At 43.6% G+C, this 23341-nt stretch overlaps 1 pseudogene; it reads right to left on the reverse strand.

The window, feature by feature from the left end:
- Positions 1–11332: 11332 nt before the first annotated feature.
- On the reverse strand, positions 11333–22854 carry LOC123076106 (cysteine-rich repeat secretory protein 55-like; annotated as a pseudogene).
- Positions 22855–23341: the final 487 nt, after the last annotated feature.

The raw sequence follows: 23341 nt of genomic DNA on the forward strand, positions 1-23341 counted from the left end.
GGCAACACACGGATTGTTGTAACCATGGGCCTCCTGCGGGCCGTATGATCCATGGGACTTCTACGGGCCGTAGGATCCATCGGCCTTCTATACGGGCCATAGGATCCATGGGCCTTCTACGGGTCGTACGATTCATGGGCCTTTTATGGGCCGTAGGATCCATGGTCCTTCTACAGGGCGTATCATCATTTCGCCAATCATGGGTCGTACTATTCGTGGACAATAACGGGCCGTTAATAGGCTGTATTTGATAACTCTATGAAAACAGCCCAACGGGTTTTTTTTGACATGAAAACAGCCCAACGTATTATCGGGCCACAAACGGGCCGACTGTAACCACGGGCTGAATTTGGCCCACAAGCAGAAAATGACAGTAACGGGCCGTAAGTAAACGAATGTGGAAATGAGCCCAAGAATAAATTGGCCCCAAGAAGGCCGAAAGATAACATGGGCTGGAAACGGCCCAACGGAATAATGGGCCATTAATGGGTATAAATTGATACACTGTTCATTACGGCCCAGTTTCACCACGTGCCGTTAATGGGTATAAAGTGATACACTGTTCATTACGGGCCAGTTTTACCATGGGCCGTTAATGGGCCGAGAGTAATAAGGGCCTCATATGGGCCGAAAGACGTCATGGGCCATACATGGGCCGGAAGTTAAAACGGGCTGGAATTATATTGGACGGCCCAGATGACGCTACTGAGCCTAATTCGGATAGGCCGTAAACGGGCCCTTGGTTAGCGGGCTGTAAATGGGCTATATGCGAACAGGCCGTTAACAGGCTTGCCGTGGGCCGGCCCGTCACCTTTTGACCAAGTCAAACGGGCCGGCCTTTACACAGGAATGGGCCTCTGTTGGGCCGTGCCACGTGTCGACGTATCATAGGCGCTTTGGGTCCAATGAGTGGATGACATCTGTCCCAACGGTGAGCCGACACGTGTTTCCTCCAGCCAATGATGATTTTACACGTGGAAAATCCCCATTGGTCGGGGCTGTTAACGGGTTATCGGATCCAAAACCGAACCCGATAGCTTAACGGCGTTCCGTTATGGTGGATGCCACGTTTCGGTCACCCTTGACGAAAGCACTTCTGTGACGCGCGATTTATCGTCATGGAAGTGGACACTTCCGTGATGATAATTTTCGTAAGTCATGGAACACTTCTACGATAGCACAGGTATGACTATCTTGATTCTGTCATAAATTTGTCATGGATGTACATGCATGACAGAAAACGTGACCTACTGTGACAAACACGTATCATCACGGAAGTGTATTTTTTTGTAGTGTCAATGGCGAGCAAAACGCTCGGGCGGACGCGAGCAGAGCGCGCCGCGAACGCCTCAATGGCGAGCAACCACGTGGTCAACCTTCTGCCATCAAAAAAATTTGACCTTGTTTCTCATCACATTGCAGATTACAACGCAATAAGTAATTGCAAATCTGTTCACACCTATCAAACTAATATGTGTTCACACTTAGCGTCGGGCTATAAAAACCACCCACTCGAAAATTACTTCACAGTTCCTATCTTCATCACCCACAAAACTAGTCTTTCCTGTCAAGTCGTTCCGCCATGACCGGTAGGAGGAGTTTAGGGTGGACATATAACCAGGCAGCAAAGACCAAGGCCACGGAAGCACTAGAGAGGTCCCGCCGTGAAGCTGCAGCCACAGCAGAGATGTCCCGCCGCGCCACGGAGCCCTCGAACGAGCTCTTACGGGCATGCGAGGGCTCTCACAAGCGCATTCGCGGTGTCGGCCATCGCGATGAGCCGGCGTTCCTGAAGTCCTCCACCGGCAACGACGACATTCTCGTAGGCGTCACTACGCAGCAGGAGCTGGTCGACGGCTTGATGAAGCTGCTCAAGATCAGCGATGCCTCGGTTGACAAGGCGACCAGCCTCGTCGAGCAACTCATGGGTGAGAACGCGAAGCTCCTCAAGGTGCTCGCCGAGAAGGATGAGGAGGCCGCTGGCTAGAAGATGCTGCATGAGCAGAGCAGTGCCTCGGGGATGACGCCGACAGCGGTCATCGAGGAACTGATGGGTGACTTGAGGAAGCTCCAGATCAAGCGCGAGCAGGAGGTGGAGGAATCGGTGGCTGCTTTCAAGCAAGGTCGTGAGGAATTGAAGAAGGAGCTGGAGGATGTCGTCGCCCGGCGATCCATTGATGAGTAGAGATAGTAGCGACCCAGATCGTTGTCTGCAATTTCCTTCTTCTCTTGCCCCCATGTCTTCTGGGCTTTGCCGCATGTGGCATTTTAAATTATCCGGAATATGTAAGACAATTATTATCTGTGCCATTATAAATTTGTCGTCGTATTATCCGTTGCCATTTTATTTGTGGTCGTATTATTTGTTGCCCTATGTGGCAATTTAAATTAGGGCGGGATACGAGTTGAAAACACGAACAAAGCAAATGTTGCCATGGGATCACAAGCAAACACCCTCCGTCCAGGTGCTTTAATTAACCCATTAATGGAGAAGTTGTGAGCGAGGCAGGCAGCGGCTGGTGCATGGAGGTCAAAGAGCTCGCTTCCCGGTGAGCATGGGCGTCCTTGCTACTCGCACGTGTCTCGTTGAGCCTGCGAGGTGGATAGGATGCACGCGTCCTGTCGAGCCTGCGCGGCGGACTGGTCACACGCGTCCCGTCAAGCCTGCACGGCGGAATTCTCGCGCTTGTCCCGTCTAATCAAACAGCTGCACGCACGCCACCGAGTATGGTTAAATTTCGGCAGGTTAATATAATACAACCGTTTGCGATATTAACATGTCAGCTTTTTGTTTCAAAAAGGACTTCGTTGGCTACTAATGTGTGCGATTCTTCTCAAACTGAACGATTGTTTTTACCACGGCATATATGTGCCATGTCATGAAACCATGCCAAGTTTCATGTTTTTTGGGTGAGTTTTTGATTTACTGGGATTTAAAAACCGAGATTCTCAATCTTTCAGGATGATGACAAGTTTGTAATTCATTCTCATTCCTTAAATGAAACCTAAACATGCACCCAGTGACACAGGTACGATTCCCCACCCATTTTGCTTCACTGGAGCATGTGCTTGTAGTTCGAATTTGAATTATGGACTGCAATAAATGCGTAGAAAACTTAATTAGTAATATATACAATGGCCAAACGAACCCTAAACAGTTTCAAATTTCAGCACGACACTCCTGTTATTCTATGTTGCCTGTAGAAAACAAAGTTCAAGGCGAGAAGAGGCAGCGATTATCGTTTTGCCCACCAGAGGGGCATGTTTCCCTACCGGAACCACGAGGGTTGTGACAGGCTCCGGTTTGTAAGAGGCTTGTAATATAGGTTCGCCCAAATTGGAAAATTATCTGTACCATGTAGTGACACCATGCCAAGTTTCATGATTTCCTAGTGCGTTTTGGATTTATAGAGATTTAAAAACCGAGATTCGCAATGTTTGTGGCCAAGCCAGGACGGCGAGACGGTTGAATTCGTTCCATGGGACCTAAACATGCACCCCAAGGAAACATGTATGTTTTATCTAGCCATTTTGGTGCACTCGAGGATGTATTTGTAGTTCGGATTTGAATTATGGACATTAAATGGAAACTCAATTATGAATTAAAAAGGTCAAAATGAAGCCTGAATAATTTCAAAGTTCAGCGCGAATCTCCCGTTGTTCCGTGTTGCGTGTAGAAGAAAATACGAGGCTAGAAGAGGGAGAGATTATCATTTGGCCCACAAGGGGACACGTTTCCCTATCGAAACCACGAGGGTTCTTGCGACAGGCTCCGGTTTGTAAGAGATTTGTAATAAAGCTTCGCCCAAATTGGCAATGTTTTTACCACGACATATATGTGCCATGACGTGACACCATGCCACCTTTGATGACTTTCTGGTGAGTTTTGGATTTATGGGGATTTAAAAATCGAGATTCGAAATGTCTGAGGATGAGCCAGGACACCGGTACGGTTGCAATTCGTTCCCATTCCTGGCATGGGACCTAAACATGCACCCAAGGACACATGTATAATTTTTCTAGTCATTTCGGTGAACTGGAGCATCCATTTGTAGTTCAGATTTGAATTATGGACATTAAATGCCTAGGAAACTCAATTAGTGTATAAAAAGGCCAAACGAGCCCTGAGTAAGTTTAAATTTCAGCACGGATATCATGTCGTTCCATGTTGCCCGTGGAAGAAAGTACAAGGCGAAAAGAGGCAGTGATTACGTTTCGCCCACAAGGGGAACACGTTTCCCTATCGGAACCACGAGGCTTCTTTGAGAGAAGCTCCGGTTTGTAAGAGGTTTGTAATAAAGCTTGGCCCAAATTGGACAATGTTCTTACCACGACATATATGTGCCATGACGTGACACCATGCCACCTTTGATGACTTTCTGGTGAGTTTAGGATTTACGAAGATTTAAATCCGAGATTCCAAATGTTTGAGGACAAGCCAGGACGCGGGTACGGTTGTAATTCATTCCCATTCCTGGCATGGGACCTAAACATGCACCCAAGGACACTTGTATAAATTTTCAAGCCATTTTGGTGAACTGGAGCATGTATTTGAAGTTCAGATTTGAATTATGGACATTAAATGCCTAGGAAACTCACTTAGTGTATAAAAAGGCCAAACGAACCCTGAATAAGTTGAAATTTCAGCACGGATATCATGTCGTTCCATGTTGCCCGTAGAAGAAAATACAAGGCGAAAAGAGGCAGTGATTACGTTTCGCCCACAAGGGGGACACGTTTCCCTATCGGAAACACGAGGCTTCTTTGGGAGAAGCTCCGGTTTGTAAGAGGCTTGTAATAAAACTTGCGCCAAAATGGACGAAAAAATTCCTTGACATATATGTGCCATGTCATGACACCATGCCAGGTTTCACGATTTTTGGGTGAGTTTTGGATTTACGGGGATTTAAAAACTGAGATTCTTCTCACGAAATGTTTTCAAATAGCACACGGTTCACTCACGAAAGTCGTGTACATACCAACCCGTGGCCGATGCCCCCCTCCCCCCTGCTGCGCTCGCGATCTGAGTCGTGCGTTCTGATTGGCCATAACCCAAACCCCATGGATCGTACGTGTGCACCATTGGATGCTCCCAGATCGAACGGCAACCCTGAGCCCTTTCGACAACACATGCAGTACATGGGTAAGCACTGTGTGCATGCGTCGTGCTAGCTCACGCTTCCTTCTCTACTAAGTTTTCTAAACAGGCTACCGTTTCTCGCCACTCCTCTCATCGGTTTCCCGCCTCTTCTCCCATCATTTTCCCGCTACCAATGTCAGTGCTCATTGAAGGCTAGCGACGACACACCGGCCATGCATGTAAATATCCCACACAGTTTCTAAAAGCACAAATGTGTGTGATAGGAGGGAGTACGTCCCATAGGGTGACCAGCGTGAAACGCCTTAAGGGTAAGGAGGCAATTCTTATCAGCAAGGGGCGGCTTCCCATCCGCTAGCCTAGTCGAATAGAACGCAGAAGTTAAGCGTGCTCGGGCTGGAGTAGTCCAAGGATGGGTGACCCGTTGGGAAGTTGCATATCTCAAGCTTCATTTAAATGCCATGATAGGTCACGATATGTTTTGCTAATTTGTAGACTATGTTTTTATGGGTTATTTTTTGCTCTAAAAAACTAAAGAATGATTGAGTTGACCTGTCATGGCGATTATTAGAACCTACTAAGTTTTTATGGGTTATTTTTTGCTCTAAAAAATTAAAGAATGATTGACTTGACCAGTCCTGGCGATTATATAAACCTTTTTATGGTTGCATGCAGGTTATAGGGGGCATGGTGTTCTTCTCGAGCATGTCTCCCTTGTGCGGCTTATAGACGCGGCACATATCTGTGGGCTCCCCGAGGTATATATACTATCCTTTACCGACAATTAGGGGGGCCCACACAATCTATCCCTTTGACCCAACAACGAGAAGGGTTTGATCATGATGGTTTCCTATTGTTACTAGCAAGGTACAGGTGCATTGCACGCATGAGATTTGGTAACCAAATTATGAATAAATACCACACTATAGCATGTAAGCTTTGAGTCATATATGCATGATGTAGATGTTCGTTTAATTCTTATAGTTCATCTCATCCAAAATCAATTAGTTTTATAAAAAATCTATTTTAAGATTCATGGAATTGTGCATTGTAAAGTATAAAGTAAAAACAAAAAGTGACAATTCATTTAGAAAAAAAAAAGTTTGGGCAATTAAGATATGGAAGATTCTAGAGAACAAAGGAGAAGTGCTTGTGTTTTGAGGTTGGTGCATTATGCTTAAGTTCAACCATGGAGTCTTCTAGATTGTACATGTGGCAGAATCTGGTGGAATGTAGATGATATCCAACGGCTAGTAGTGCTCGGATTTGCCATCTCTGTATTGTCGGATTGGCTTCATCCAACGACCAACTTTCAAAGTTATTCGCACACTATATAGGGGTATAGATATAGATGTGTCCCATGCTAGACCAAATAAAGTTTGAGCGCATGCATGGGACGACCCCCCCCCCCCCCCCCGTCACCGCCTCGAAGTTGGGAAACCGACATCGTACGTATGGAACCAGGCTTGGAGACGGGTACGGTTTCAGTTTGTAATGTAGTTGGTGGCCCATCGAAGTTGTGCATTCAGGATTTAAACACATCACACAACACCGTACCCATACATATTTTCGGGCCGCATGCAGTGTATACAGGGTCTTCTAATCGACCATGTCTCCCTTGTGCGGTTTTTTGTGACGACACGCATATCTGTGTGCTCCCCGAGTGTATATATATCATCCCTTTGACCGATAATGAGGGGTATGTGTTGGCCATCAATGGATTCCTCCTAGTTCGTGTTAGGGCCGGTCACTGTCACATGTCGCTCAACCAAAGCTCGAGCTCATGCGTTGTCAGGATTCCCTCCCACATGCTTGGATTGCTGGGTTCAACCTACATCATACCCTGTGTATCTCGTCCTTAACTACCTTGCCTTCATGGTTGTTGTCTGTATCGAGAGGTAGGCACCACATCTAAATTGTACATTATTCTATATTGAAAACGCACATCACCCCTTCCCAACGTACATCATTTTGGGCCGCATGCAAGAGGTGTTGGTTTTGTGGTCCCTCTCGTGCAATTTTTATGATGGTTCAATCTATTGGCCCAAGCGGTTTATCGACAACAACTGTCGTTTGACCAAACGATAGATTCATTGGTCCGTCTTATGGTAGGTCATGGCGACATGCATGTATGACCAAAGTATCGATCATTACGTGCATCCGCCCCGCTAACACGAAGTGGGAGGTGGTGGGCCAAGCATCCTAGCTAGGTACGACATTATGTCATTATAGATATATATCCAATGGTGCTTTCGGGTTTGCGAGGCAGGTGCCACCAAAGTTATGCATTGTGTATTTAAAGTTTTAAACATCCCCAATATTCCTACATATATTTGGCCACTTCCAGGTGGTTCTTGACTTCTGGCCCCTCTCATCGATCTTCGATGATGCGCCCAACCGTGGGCCCGCGCGGTCAAATTTGCGCATTGGAATTTTGAACATCACAGACCACCCTTCTCACTCACATATATTTGGGCCACATGCTGGTGTGGCTGTCTTCTGACCCTCTCTAACGTTTTTTTTGCTGCAAAGACTCTGATGACGCTCAACGGACACGGGTATAATATCTTAACCGTGTGCGATACAAGTGCGATGTGAATCACCACGCCTGCGCAAGCGCGGGCAAAGGTGGAGGTACTGGCTCAACCGTGTGCGATGCAAGTGCGCTGTAAAATCACCACGACCGTGCAAGCGTGAGCAAAGGGTGGAAGTACTGGCTTAACCGTGTGCAGTGCAAGTGCGTTATAAAATCACCACCTGTGCAAGCTAAAGGCGGCTAAGTTTACTTGGAAATTAGGACGAACCGTGTGCGATAGACCAGCTAGCTAGAAATATAAAAACAAACTACCCGCCTAGAGCGTTGCAAAAATCAGCGGTCTCGCCACTTTTCCTTATTATCATACACGCATATTGTTATTGGACCGTGCGCGATCTTGGGCGCTCCCGCCCCACATCAATTCCTTTACCCAAATTTTAGTAGTCGTCATACTTCAACCGTCGCCCACACTCCTCCAGCACCGACCTTATAGTAAAATTGTAGTAGTCGAGGCATTTGAACCGTCGCCCTCCCTCGTCCACCACCATCTCCACCCACCATTACTAAAATTTTCAGTAGCTGTGGCATATCCTCAAACAACTCCCCCCCTCCACAGTCCCCCACTCGAACCCTAGCTCGCGGCCGCCGCCGGCGCCGCCGGCGCCGCCACCAACCCTTGCCAGTCTGCCCGTTCCTCCTACCTTAGATAATAAAGTTCAGGTTACCCAGTGATTCCCATACCGTCGCCCCACTCCCCTGAGTTTTTAGATGAGGCCTGCGATGTCCCTCCACGCCAGATCCACATCCCCTGCCCCAGAATGTTGCAGCCTAAGCTCGACCACGTATCCCGGGGAGCCTGACGAGCGTTCGGCCAAGAATAGGTTTATCATGGCCTCTCCGGTGGACGTTGGCGAGGTGGCCACCATTCGCCCCGACCTTTCGATCCCGGAGCAACATGTCACTGCGGAAGCCGGCGAAGCCGTTGACTATGTTGCCATGCCGAAGGCTTCATGTCAGCGGGCTAGCGTATTACTGTATCTTGGGAAAGCTGGCTACGACATCAAGCTCGTCCACAGCGACGGCTTCACGCGGGCTATGTCACAGGTTAAGTGGTCCATCCCCAACCCCTCTGGTTCAACCACCGTCGATCTCTTCGACGGCCCTGCCGCTGATCTCCTCCGCCAAGCAGTCAAGGATTTGCGATCTTTATACGCCATCGAGCCCATTTTGTCATTTCTGAAGGACACGTTCTACGGCGGCGGCTTGGGATCCTCAATTGCCAAGTCAGATCTCATCGACCACGACCACGAGGAGGGCACCCACGAAGGTTCTTCCAAGGTGAAACAGCCCATCTGTGACATCAAAGAGCGCACCATGGGTATGTGCTCTTCCAACTGGAAGGATCCCGTCCATGAAATGTGAGGCAACATTCTATCAGCAAATCTTACCTTTTCTAGCTTGCCAACCCGTACCCTTTGTTGTAGTAGCATTTGCCGTGCGGTGCTTTAACTATGCCGTGTTTAATTATTTTAGTTATGCAGAAATGTATTGTTCAATAGGGCTATGTGATGTTTAAGTATGAATTGTCCACTTCAGTTTCACGAATGGCTATATTTGGTTGTTTATAGTGATTAGATGCCTTGTTTATCTGTAGTTGGTTGTTAGGTTGGTTGGAGTGAGCATTTTTCCAGTTATCGAGCAGATGCCTTGTTTATATGTATTTGGTTCTTAGTTTGGTTGCAGTGAGCATTTGTCAAGTTATCAAGCAGATGCCTTGTTTATCTGTATTTGGTTGTTAGGTTACTTTTTTTAGCATTTGTCCAATTATCAAGCAGATGCCTTGTTTATCTGTATCTGCTTGTTAGGTTGGTTGCACTGAGCATTTGTCTAGTTTTCAAGCATATGCCATGTTTATCTGTATTTGCTTGTTAGGTTGGTTGCAGTGAGACTCTGTCCAGTTTTCAATGGCTATATTTGGTTGTTATACTGGTCATTTATGCCTTGTTTATTTCAGTCATTCACAATGTGTTGTTCATTATGTGCAAGTCGGAACTGTGCCGCTCGACTACATCATACCAGTTTGAACAGCTATATTTGGTTCCAGTTATTCCTGGTGTAGTTAACACATGCCCTTTATTTCAGTTTTACACATTTACCCAGTGTGATGTTTAAGCATTACCTACGTTCTATTCATTTTCAACAATACCAGTTTGAATTGCAATATTTGATGGTTGTTAAGCCTGCTGTCGGTAACATTACCTTCCATTTTATATCTGCTTTAACAGCATGCTGAAACCATTTTCCGCCGAGGTTAGCTTCATCCCTCGGCTTGTACTCCCCCCGTCGTTCCATAATGTAGTGCATATAGATCCAGGCCTGGACACTTGTTAGCTTCTAATATTGACTTGTTGCTTGTAGGTACATATGCCCTTGGCAAGGATCCACGCATTGACCCTTTTTGCGTATGGGGCAATGAGATATTCATGAACAAGCATCAAGTGAGGAAACTGATAAGGATTATTAGCAAAAAGATACGAATGGTGGCAAGCAAATTATTTGTTTATGCTCTATCCAACACAACAGTGAGCTGTAGGATGGTAACTACAAACTCTGCAGCCTTCTCTTTTTACTGCCCATAATGAGTTGTTAGACAACAATCTCTGAATCTTTTTCGTTCGCAGTGGTTCCCGAAGCAGTTCACTCAAGATTACCTAGCAAAGTACATGATTGGTGGACACGCAATGAAGGTTAAAGTATTTCATCCAGACTACAATGAGCATCGAGAAGTCGTAATGAAGACAGTGAAGGATGGACGGGCAACCATCACAAGGGGTTGGCCTAGAGTCGTGCGTGCATTACGCATGGAGGAGGGCACAATATGGGCATTCCACTTCACCTTCTCCAGCAACCAGAATGTCTTTCGCCTCTCTCTTTACAGTCTTTAGTACAACTGTGGTTCATCATTCTTTACTTGGTGCTTCTATAGTTCTTCAGTATATGTACCTGTGCATGGAATTATGCATTCGTGGTTGAACCTATATTTGTAATAAACATGGTTGGATATGAAATAAGTGATTGCCTACTTTCAAATTCAAAACATGTGATTTTTAAATTAGGGATTACACTACACATGGTTTGCAAAAGCAAAACGTCTGTGATAGACGTGGAGATCAGAAACATTTCTAGGATCCACTACGTGTGCGATCAATCTCCACTGCACACACGACATCCTCTTGAAAACTGTTTGCGTTAGGCCACCTTGCGCAAACGTTACCACATAAAAACCGTGTGTGATGGACAGCCTTTGCCACACAGTTCCTTCTACGCATCATGTGTGATGCATTTAAGCCTGGGAATAGTTTGTCATCCAGATTGAATCCAGCCCAACCCATACAGGTATAAGGGCATCAACCAAACCAAACCAGACCAAATAGTGAATGCTACAATCCAAACCAATCCAAACTGTACGTATTTTCAAGCCAAACCAATCCAAATTATTCACCCGCATCCAGTCTGAAACTGAAGTTTCAAACCAAGGGTGTGTCCGATTACTACGGGAAGAGAAGAGAGGCATTGGAAGGGCGATTAGCTGCTACTGGATGTGCATGTTACTCACCACAATGTACGTGCATCATACATAGAACATCCTATAATGCTAGATATAAACACTGTAGTTGACTATAGCTGAACTCCATCCATCACGGGTTAAGGAGATCCTGTTTGCACTGTCCGACCTCGTCGTCCAACTCGCCGGCGCCATTGAGCGGGAAGAAGTAGCGGTACACCTCATAGAGCGCCATGCAACTGTTGTATATCATGTGGTCTGACAGTAGTTGGGCAGCTCGGCCACCGTGTGCGCCACGCATAGCCCGCAGTCTGCCGCCGTGATGTCCCTGGCGCAATACCCAAGCCTGTAGATGGTCGTCTTGGTTCCGCCGCCGCCGCGTCTGAGATGCACCGTGTCCGTTGCCAGCTCATTGTTCGCGCCGTTGCCGGCGTTGCCGGACATGAACTTCCATTACGCTCGGTCGAAAGTGACCAGGTCCATACCGGTGGTGTTCTGGGTGTTGAGGAGAAGGCTTATCTTGTGGCCCGTGCCCGCACCGCCGCGGCCACGCAGAGCGCTCAGTCCTGTCGGGGGACATTGCCGCAGCACTGCACAAGGCTCCAGATTGCCGAGGAGGAGGAGCAGACGATGGCCGTGCCGTAGTAGGCCGAGGCTCGCGAGACGAGCGCCCAAAGAACTTGGTCGATGTTGGTCTGCGTCTCCGTGCTGGCGTAGTACACGCCGATCAGGTACATGCCAGAGCACAGACATGTCATTGAGAGAGCAGGAGCATGGTCGACACCGGCAGTGGAGAAGACGAGCAGGACGTTGCCAATGCATGCTTTCTTTGATCTGGAAGGGAATATGGTCGTTGATTTAGTTCTCAATCCACGGGTTGGAACGGTTTGAGACCGTTTGGTCTCTGACCAGACCAAACCAGACCAAGCCGATAATAGGAAAAACCCAAACCAAACCAGTCTACATTAGGAGGTCAGCCCATTTAATCCAAACCAAAGGAAACCAATAGGAAAACCGATCTGAAACTATAGTTTGAGTCCAAACCATTCCCAGGTTTAGATGCATTCAACAACGCAAACGATAAAATTGTTAATATCATGTGTAATGGCAACGCTATCACAAACGATTTAACGGGGAAAATTGTGTGTGATGTACCTGTGAACGGAAACGTTTTCCTTGGAGCGACTGTGTGGGATGTACATACGAACGGAAACGTTTAGCGGGGACTGACTGTGTGGGATGTACTTGCGACCGGAAACAATTTTGCTTGTATAATTGTATTTTTAGCTGTATTGTACGTATTTCCGTATTTGAGCGCTCGCCGGTCGCACACGACCTCATTTTGCCGAGCGTGTGTGTGTGCCAGGAGAGCATATCCCCGACGGTTTCTGGGTCATGTGGGAAGGACCCCCCTATCGCCGTCACTCACTTGGCGACGGTTCCGAACACCGTCACGGAAAGGGGTTAAGAACCATTTGTATAGCACCGACGCGTACCAGTGTTTGTTCTTTGTGTGCAGGAGCTGTTTACGTGGTGTTGCATGGTTCTCCTACTGGTTCAATAACCTTGGTCTCATCATTGAGGGAAATACCTACCGTTGCTGTGCTGCATCATCCCTTCCTCTTTGGGGGAAATGCCGACGTAGTTCAAGCCAACATCAGGTTAAAACTCAAGTAGAATAAGTACTTAAGGCCCAGGATGATTTGCTCAATGAGTTGAATAGTAAGAATAATGGTAATGCTGTTAGAGTTATGACTAGAGGTGGTAGAATGACTCAGGAACCCTTGTATCCTGAAGGCCACCCTAAGAGAATTGAGCAAGATTCTCAGAGAATTAATACTGATGCACCTAGTCCTCCTAGCAATAAAAAGAAAAAGAAAACGGATAGGACTTTGGATGCTTCTAGTGAACCTATTATAGATACACCTGAGAATCCAAATGATATATCTATTTCTGATGCTGAGACACAATCTAGTGATGAACATGAACCTAGTGCTAATGTTAATGATGATGTTCATGTTGATGTTCAACCTAGTAATGATAATGATGTGGAGATTGAACCTACTGTTGATCTTGATAACCTACAATCAAAGAATCAATGCTATGATAAGAGAGACTTTGTTGCTAGGAAACATGGTAAAGAAAGAGAAGCATGGGTTCAGAAACCCATGCCCTTTCCTCCTAAGCCATCCAAGAAAAAGGATGATGAGGATTTTGAGCGCTTTGTTGAAATGCTTAGACCTGTCTTTTTGCGTATGCGTTTGACCGATATTCTAAAGATGTCTCCTTATGCTAAGTATATGAAAGATATTGTTACAAATGAAAGAAAGATACCAAAAGCTGAAACTTCGACCATGCTTGCTAATTACACTTTCAAGGGTGGAGTACCAAAGAAACAAGGAGATCCAGGAATACCAACTATACCATGCTCCATTAAAAGAAACTATGTTAAAACTGCTTTATGTGATCTTGCAGCCGGTGTTAGTGTTATGCCTTTTCTCTTTATATCGTAGACTTGAATTGAATAAGTTGACACCTACTGAAATCTCTTTGCAAATGGCTGATAAATCAACTGCTATACCCATCGGTAATTGTGAGGATGTGCCTGTTGTAGTTGCAAATGTTACTATTTTAACGGACTTTGTTATTCTTGATATTCCCGAGGACGACAATATGTCGATCATCCTTGGTAGACCCTTTTTGAATACTGCAGGGGCTGTTATTGATTGCAACAAGGCCAATGTCACTTTTCATGTTAATGGTAATGAGCATACGGTAAACAACCTCAAGTTCATAGTATCAATTATATTGGAAAAATTCAACTATTACTATTGGAGGTTTTGAATTCCCTCTCCCTACTGTCAAAAAGAAATATGATATTCTCATTGTTGAGGACATGCATATCCCCATTGAGGTAACCTAGTGTTATTAAAAAATTCTCCGGTTTCATGTTATACGAAAGACGTTTGTTAATAAGACTTGATCAACCTTGTTAATGGATTCCTTTTTGTGAACATGAGATGGATGAATTTAGAAAGCACAACCTTCTGTACATACTTTCTACTTTCTGTTATTTAGTTGGAATAAAGCAAAAATAGTATTATCTGTTTGTTTTCTGAATTTTCCGTGAAATAAAAAATGTCCCGAAAATAAAAGTTCTCCAAATGCCGTGAAAATTTAGTATGATTTTTAATAGAATATTTTAGAATTTTTGGCACTGAGAACACACCAGGGGGCTGCACCAGTGGACCACAAGGGTGAAGGGCGCGCCCCCTGCCTTGTGGGTCCCACGTGGGTCCCCCTCACTTATTCCAGCACCTATCCACTTCGTCTTCCTCCAGGAAAAATCATCCCGTTGCTCAAACCCGTGTTCTAGCTCATCTTGCTGCCATTTTCGATCTCCTTGTGCAAAGCTCCATTTGCAAAACTGTTTTGGGGGATTGTTCTTCGGTATGTGACTCCTCCAATGGTCCAATTAGTTTTTGTTCTAGTGCTTTATTTATTACAAATTTTTGCTGCTAAGGTGACCCTGTTATTGAGCTTGCATGTCAAATTTATATGGTCCAAAGTAGTTTTGATGCATGATATAGCCTCTAGACACTTGTGGGAGTAGTTGCTATCAATTTTTTTCAGTTTCACTTTTATTTTGAGTCACTAAAAATTTCAGAAATTTTTCAGAGGAAGAAAAATGGTTAGGAGGATATATCAAGGTGGTTCCTCAAGGAAGCAAGCCCCAAGGCTCGCGATACGTGAGCCGGACATTGAACCACCAAGAGAAGCTCCAGTACGGCCTTGTGAATGGTCGTTGGATGAATTCATGGTTCAGGCAGGGTTCAAGGAGGAATTTGGCATACATACAAAACGCTGACCTAGAGGACTTCGTGTCAGATAAGTGTCGGCGGTACTATCACCTCACTAATTCATTTGTGCGCAGATTTAAATTTACATCCCAGCGCAATACTCATACTGTTTTATTTCATCTATATGATAAATCATATACCATGGACCTTGAAGATTTTAGTGATGCATGCAAAATTCCACAAGGGGGCATTATTAGTGAGCCTCGCAAAACTGAGTATAATGATTTCCTTGCTAGCATCACTGTGGGAGAAACTAGAAATATCACACAAGCAACCATAGGGAGCATTCACTTTCCTACCATACATTATTTTGCTCTCTTTATAGGTAGATGCATTAATGGTAAACATGATGATAGCCACCTGTGTGCATCGGATCTTACTATCCTCAAGTGTGCGGTAACGGGTGATAAACGATATAACATGGGGGCTATTATTGCGACGAGGTTACATCTTAATGCTAAAGATGGAGATTTCTTTGGTGGGATTTATGCCACCCGTTTAGCTAATTATCTCGGGGTACCCATAAGGGGGAATGACATTGAACTACCACTTGCTTTCCTTGATTATAATGTTTTGGTACGCTACCAATTTCTTGTAAGGAATGAACAGTCCCTCTTGTACCGACTAATCTTTGATAGGCAGTGTGCTGTCCATATTACGCTTACCGCTTCTGCCTTCCTTAACTTTCAGGTAAAAGGGAGATATTTTATAACTAGAGAGGAGGCAAACGAGTATGAGAGAGAGGTGGAGGCCGCTCGCCTCCATGTTGCAGCCCTTCAGGCAGTAGCTGCGGCATCCCAGTACAACCCCGACTACAACTTTGGATATCCGCCAGGCCAGCCGTGGCCCTAAACCAACTTAGGCCAAAAGCTTAATCTTGGGGGAGTACGTATTTCTCACCGACATTACATTCATGTTCACACACTCATTCCAGTTGTCGGTGTTCATAATTTTTCATTGTATTATCCATGTTAGTTTATTTCTTTTTCTTGCTTTCTTATTATGTGTTTGAAAATCTTTGAGAAAATCCAAAATAAATTAGTTGTAGTTTCTTTTTAGTTTTGCTTCCTTGTTTAGTAGTAGTATTAAAGGAAAACCCGAAAATATTTCTCGTTCTTCTTTTGCTTGTTGGGAGCTTTCCCATGTAAATAGTTTTTCTCGTTCTTGTTTTACTTTCTTCAAAAAACAAAACTTCAAAAAAAATCGGTGTGTTTATTTGAAATTCTTTTTTCCTTTCTTTGGGCTGAGAGGAGAAGACCACGATGAAAATGATGAGTGGCTCACATATGCATTATTGTTGATCTAACAAAGAGCCCATATTACCTTGTCTTCTCCTTTGAATAAATGTTTGCAGATTCCAGCTTAGTCCAGTGCACGTGCACTATTATTATTATCCACACCGTTCGGTCGTGCAAGTGAAAGGCAATAATGACGATATTTGATGAAATGATTGAGATGAGGAAAAGCTGGTATGAACTCGACCTATTTTGTTTTTGTAAATATGATTAGTTCATCATTCTTGATTCAGCCCATTATGAATGAAACATGTTTGCAATGACAATTAGAGATTATAGTTACTCATGCCATGCTTAATTAGCTAGGAGTTTATAATGGTTTACCTTGCGTGCCAACATGCTTTTGAAATGGTTGTGATGTAGTATGATAGGATGGTATCCTCCTTTGAATGATTCCAGTGGCTTGACTTGGCACATGTTCACACATGTAGTTGAAACAAAATCAACATAGCCTCCACGATATTTATGTTCATGGTGATTTATATCCTACTCATGCTTGCACTCAATGTTGGTTAATCTCAATGCATGTTTATGACTATTGTCGCTCTCTAGTTGGTCGCTCCTCAATCTCTTGCAAGCCTTCACCTGTACTAAGTGGGAATACTACTTGTGCATCCACTTCCATAAACCCAAAGTTGTTCCATATGAGTCCACCATACCTACCTATATGCGGTATTTACCTACCGTTCCAAGTAAATTTGCATGTGCCAAACTCTAAACCTTCAAATAATAATCTGTTTTGTATGCCCGAATCGCTCATGTAGTGACTGGGGGATGTCAGTATCTTCCATGCTAGGTGGGTTATCCTCACGATGAGTTCCATGCTCAAATCAAATCAAAGTATAAATATCAAACAAAACTCCCCCAGGACTATTGTTGGTATGGACGGTACCCGTTGTTTCGGACCAGCCGTGGAGTGTGCTTGTTGGTGGAGGGGGGGTAAAAACTTTACCATTCTGTTTGTGAACCGCCTATAATGTAGCTAACATGGAAGATAATGAGATTTCTTGGTTGTTATGTTGACAATGAAAGCATACCGCTCAAAATTATATTCAACTCTATTTTAAAGCTCGAGCTCTGGCACCTCGACAAATCCCTGCTTCCCTCTGCAAAGGGACTATCTATTTACTTTTATTGCTGAGTCATCATCCTCTTATAAAAAAGCATCAGTTAGAGAGCACCACTGTCATTTTCATGCATTGTTATTAATTGATATTGAGTATGACTGGATCTCTTTTACCATGAATTACAATGTCTAGTCAGTCCTTGATCTTCAGGGGTGCTCTGCATTTACGTTTTGCGGTCTCAGAAAGGGCTAGCGAGATACCATTCTGTTATATCATATCATGGCTGTTTTGAAAAAGTGTTGTCGTCCGAGATTTATTATTATTGCTCGTTAGTTCATTATGTCATTGATATGAGTAAACGTGAGACCTAAATGTTATTGTGAATATGGTTAGTTCATGATCTTTGCTGAAAACCTGAATGTTGGCTATACATATTTGCAACAACAAGATCAAACGGAATTTCTAAAAGTTTTTCTTTATCACTTTTAGTTTATCAACTGAATTGCTTGAGGACAACCAATGGGTTAAGCTCGGGGGAGTTGATACGTCTCCATCGAATGTACTTTTCCAAACTCTTTTGCCCTTGTTTTGGACTCTAATTTGCATGATTTGAATAGAACTAACCCAGACTGACGTTGTTTTCAGTAGAGTTGCCTTGGTGTTTTTTTGTGCAGAAATAAAAGTTGTCGGATTGACCTGAAAATTTACGGAGAATATTTTTGGAATAAAATATTGGCAAAAGAATCTACGAGAGGGGACCCACCGGCTGCCCACAAGGGAGGAGGGCGTCCCCCCCCTAGGGCGCGCCCCCTGCCTTGTGGGTCCCCTGGACCTCAACCAACCTCAACTCCAACTCAATATATTCACTTTCGGGGAGAAAAAAAATCAGAGAGAAGGATTCATCGCGTTTTACAATACGGAGCCGCCACCGCCTCCTGTTCTTCATCGGGAGGGCAGATCTGGAGTCCGTTCGGGGCTCCGGAGAGGGAAAATCGACGCCGTCGTCATCATCAACCATCCTCCGTCACCAATTTCATGATGCTCACCGCCGTGCGTGAGTAATTCCATCGTAGGCTTGCTAGACGGTGATGGGTTAGATGAGATTTATCATGGAATCGAGTTAGTTTTGTTAGGGTTTGATCCCTAGTATCCACTATGTTCTGAGATTGATGTTGCTATGACTATTTTCAAGGATTGGATCTCAACACATCTCAGTTAATTCTACATGTCAGACATGAATTTCCCCAAAACTAGTGTTGGATAGGCTTGTAGCCTTGTTCTTTGTAGTTTTTTAGCTTTTTTGTTTATTTTGTAATTTGGTTTATTTTAATGAAAAATACCGTAGAACGATTGTTCGACGGTTAGTGCTTAAAAAAAGCTTGGAGAGCAGGCCTTGATTTGAAGGTGGGAGTTTATTTTCTTACATAGATTTTTTCTAAATCTTTTATTTTGAGCAATCGGCAAGAGCTCTATTATGTTACATCGGAAGAGCTGACAATCTAGGAAGCCATCAAAGAGTTTTGTTTGACATATGCATATTTGCCCAAAATAAAGATCCAACACATGAAGGTTGTCTCATCGCTCATGCGCTTTACCTTTCAATTACAAAAGAGTATTTGACATGAAAAAAGTCTTGATATATTTCAAAAGCTACTCCACTAAATTCTATTTTTGGTTTCAGGTTTATCATTTCCACAGTTCGTTATATTTTGAAACGGAGGTAGTATTATTTATGTTGTAAACTAGAACGGATTGTTCCATCTATATTCTTAGACAACATGGAGGTGTGTACTCTTCCATGACCCTGCCCTCTTACCCCTGTGGCTCACGTAGAAATGGGATAATATATGCTAGACCCGGTTCTCATGTTTCTTTTGCCAGGAATCATATGCTCTTCCTTTCCTCGACATAGTTTTGTTTTTTATATTGTTTAGCATTTTATATATGAAGTGTGAACTCCTTTTCTTATTGTTTTTCTAATTTTATGTGAAGCGTGAACTTTGTTCCCCTTTTCATTTCTTATTTTTCTCTGATAGGAAAGTGTGAGCTCTATCAGCCACTGATCTTTTATTTCTTTGTTGGATTTCATACGTACCATCCTGTTGCGGTCTGTCATTATTTTATTCTGAATATTGATTGCTCAATATGGTCTAGGTAATGTATATTGTAACATCTATGGGGATGGATAACACGGTAAGGACAAGAAAGATATATGCAAAACCCTGTCATTGTCTAACTGACACGAAATGTTAGTACTGTTGTTCTACAAGATTTTCTACACTTCTGCATGTACACATCTCTTTTCCTAGTTAATATATATTATTTATTGTCGTAGGTTACCGTGAATGACGAGATAACTGCATCTCACCAAGGAAAAGGACGACCAAACCAACTCATCATTCTAAGACAATTTCTATGTTGTCTTTCGCAGCTTGCAAGCTTTCTTTTGATTTGTAACATTAATGAGGTCATGTAGGTTACATATGTACAGAGAACCGTTTGACTATATATAAAGATCAAGTGAACTAAATTTCCTACTATATGTTCATTTTAGCCATATTGTCTCACTTTCAGTGGTTACTTCTACATGTCCAATGACATTGTTGTATTAATGCTATCTGTATAAGCCATGCAATGTCCACTTGTGCACATCATAAAATCTCGACAGAAGCAGCAAACTTTTGCCTAAACAAAACATGTTCATTTTGGCATTGGGAGTGTTTTCTTTTGGTTTCCATTTCTCTTCCTTCTCAAGAATTTGCGGGATTAAAATAGTAATTTATTCTTTGGTGTCATTGTTAGTAAAATATGTGAGGTTGGCATGTCTTCCACTGATAATTGGAGTGTGTATGTTTTTTTAGTTTTCTTATATAGGTTTTCTTTTTTACTATAAAGCAAATACTAACTCTTAGTATGTGCCATAGTCGAAAGCTTTTCCACTTGTATGACAGGTTTTCTAACGGACCAGGTATAATGTATTTTTAGTTGTACATTATTTCCTTCTTCATATTTTAGAGCGTCATTTGTACAAACAATGTTTCCAACATTAGCATTTAAAATAAAAATATGGATATGAAAGGAAGGCATTGCTAAGAAATTAAATTTGTATTCAAGTCAGCACGTGCTTCATCGCCGCAATGGGTCACCTAATCTAAATAAAATCTCCACTGGGATGGTCTCACCTCCAGACATCTCTAGTTTTTCCCTTGAAGAGGAAAGGGTGATGCAGAAAAGTAGAGATAATTAAGTATTTCCCTCAGTTTGAGAACCAATGTATCAATCCAGTAGGAGGAACACACAAGTCTCCAATGGTTGCACCTACGCAAACAAACAAATACTTGCACCCAACGCGATAAAAGGGGTTGTCAATCCTTTCACGGTTAATTGCAAAGATGAGATCTGATAGAGATAGGTATAAAAGATAAATAGAAGTGCAAAATAAAGTAAAGGTAAATAAATTGCAACAAGGTATTTTTGGGTTTTTGGTTTTATAGATCTGAAAATAATATGATAAGAATAGACCCGGGGTCGTACTTTCACTAGAGGCTTCTCTCTTGAAAGAACACATACGGTGGGTAAACAAATTACTGTTGAGCAATTGATAGAAAAGTGCAAAGTTATGACGATATCTAAGGCCATGATCATGAATATAGGCATCACGTCCGTGACAAGTAGACCGACTCGTGCCTGGATCTACTACTATTACTCCACACATCGACCGCTATCCACCATGCATCTAGTGTATTAAGTTAACAAGGACGGAGTAACACCTTAAGCAAGATGACATGATGTAGAGGGATAGATCCAATCAATATGAATAAACCCAACTTTTTATCCTTAATGGCAATAATACAAATACGTGCCTCGCTACCCCTTCTGTCACTGGGTGAGGACACCGCAATATTGAACCCATTACAAAGCACCTCTCCTATTGCCAAACCAAATCAATAGATCGGAGAGAAATACAACGCTATCTTAATCATGCATAAAAGAGTTCAGAGAAGACTCAAATAATATTCATAGATAATCTGATCATAAATCCACAATTCATCGGATCTCAACAAACGCACTGCAAAAGAAGATTACATCGAATAGAACTCCAAGAACATCGAGGAGAACATTGTATTGAAGATCAAAGAGAGAGAAGAAGCCATCTAGCTACTAGCTATGGACCCATAGGTCTGTGGTAAACTACTCACACATCATCGGAAGGGCAGCAAGGTTGGTGTAGAGGCCCTCTGTGATCAAATCCCCCTCCGGCAGAGTGCCGGAAAAGGCCCCAAGATGGGATCTCACAAGAACAGAAGCTTGCGGCGGCGGAAAAGTATTTTCGGTGTGACCTCTTATATACGGGGAATAATTGGGTATTTATAGAGCTGAGATTAGGGTTAGAGGAGCCGGGGGGCCACAAGCTCATAGGGCGCCCCCACCCCTAGGGCGCGCCTGGTGAGCTTGTGGCTCACCCGTGGGCCTTCTGGCGTCCTCCCGAAGCTTCCTAGATGTCTTCTGGTCCAAGAAAAATCGTCAAAAACTTTCGTTCCGTTTCGTATTGATTTTCTGTAAAATACAAAAACAAGGAACAAGCAGCAAATGGCACTGGGCACTAGGTTAATAGGTTAGTCCCAAAAAGTGATATAAAATAGCATAATAATGCATATAAAACATCCAAGATGGATAATATAATAACATGGAACAATCAAAAATTATAGATACGTTGGAGACGTATCAATCTCCCATGCACATATTGGCTTGTGGTATCTTGAAAAGTGTGAGCATACAAAAAAATGCACTGAACTTGGTTGTTAGTGTCCAATAAGTCTCTCTCTATCTATCTATCTCTCTCTCTCTCTCTCTCTCTCTCTCTGCTTGTGCATCCCTTCCGTGACTCTACCAAGCAGCCGTCGATGGTCGTCCCTCCTAGCGGCCCTATGGCACAACTCCTCTAGGAGAAACGGTGAGTTCCCCTAATTTTCCCTTTCTTCTCCCTGAGATCCTACTTCCCCAATTTCAAATTGATTTATTAACAATTCTCTTCCGCTCTTTGATTTTAGGAACCCTAGATCTAGATCGGTTGAGGGGATTCTTGAATCAATTATGAGCCGCCTCCATTCCTTGCCGGTGCTACCACTTGATGACGAGGACCTCCTTCAGGAGATCTTCCTCCGCCTCCCTCCGCAACAATCCTCCCTGCCGCACACTTCCCTAGTATGCCCATGTTGGGGCAACATCCTCTTCGACCCCAAGTTCCTATGCCGCTTTCGCAAGCACCACGAGAAACCACCTATGCTTGGCTTCTTTGCAAGGTGTTTACTCACCGACGTGACCATCTTCACTCCCACCCTTGACTCGCCTAACTACATGCATGTTACCCGCTTCCCCATGCCACACAGCCACAATAGCTACAAGCAGTTGCGCTTCCAGGGTTGCCGCCATGGCGAATGGCGACATGACATAGTGGAGGGCCGCCGGTACCCACTACAGGAATAGCCGTCAAATTCGAGTATCGAATATACTTGTCTAAGGCCAAAAACATACTCAGGTACCTATAAGACGAAACAATTCCTCACCAAGTCGCATAAACTCTTAACCACGGTACACAAAATTAATCAAACATTTGATATCAAAATGTTGTCATAGCGGCTAGCTAGAATTGACAAGCACACTTATCATGTTTAGTTTTTTGTCTATGGTGATAAAACATCGAAAAATTTCATAGTCACTTTTAGTCATAACTCTCTATGAACAAATAGGCTTTACGGATGATTTTCTTTCTTATGTTTTGATTTTACACGTAGGTTCTACTTATTGCTCTCCAACTATTTTGTTAATGTCATTCCTTATTAAAGCATTCAACCTTCAATAATAATGATTTTTCATTTTTTTGTACACAACAACTTGATAATTTTCTGTTCTCACTATC

Source organism: Triticum aestivum, chromosome 3D (assembly GCF_018294505.1).
Source record: "Triticum aestivum cultivar Chinese Spring chromosome 3D, IWGSC CS RefSeq v2.1, whole genome shotgun sequence".
Classification (NCBI taxonomy): Eukaryota; Viridiplantae; Streptophyta; class Magnoliopsida; order Poales; family Poaceae; genus Triticum; species Triticum aestivum.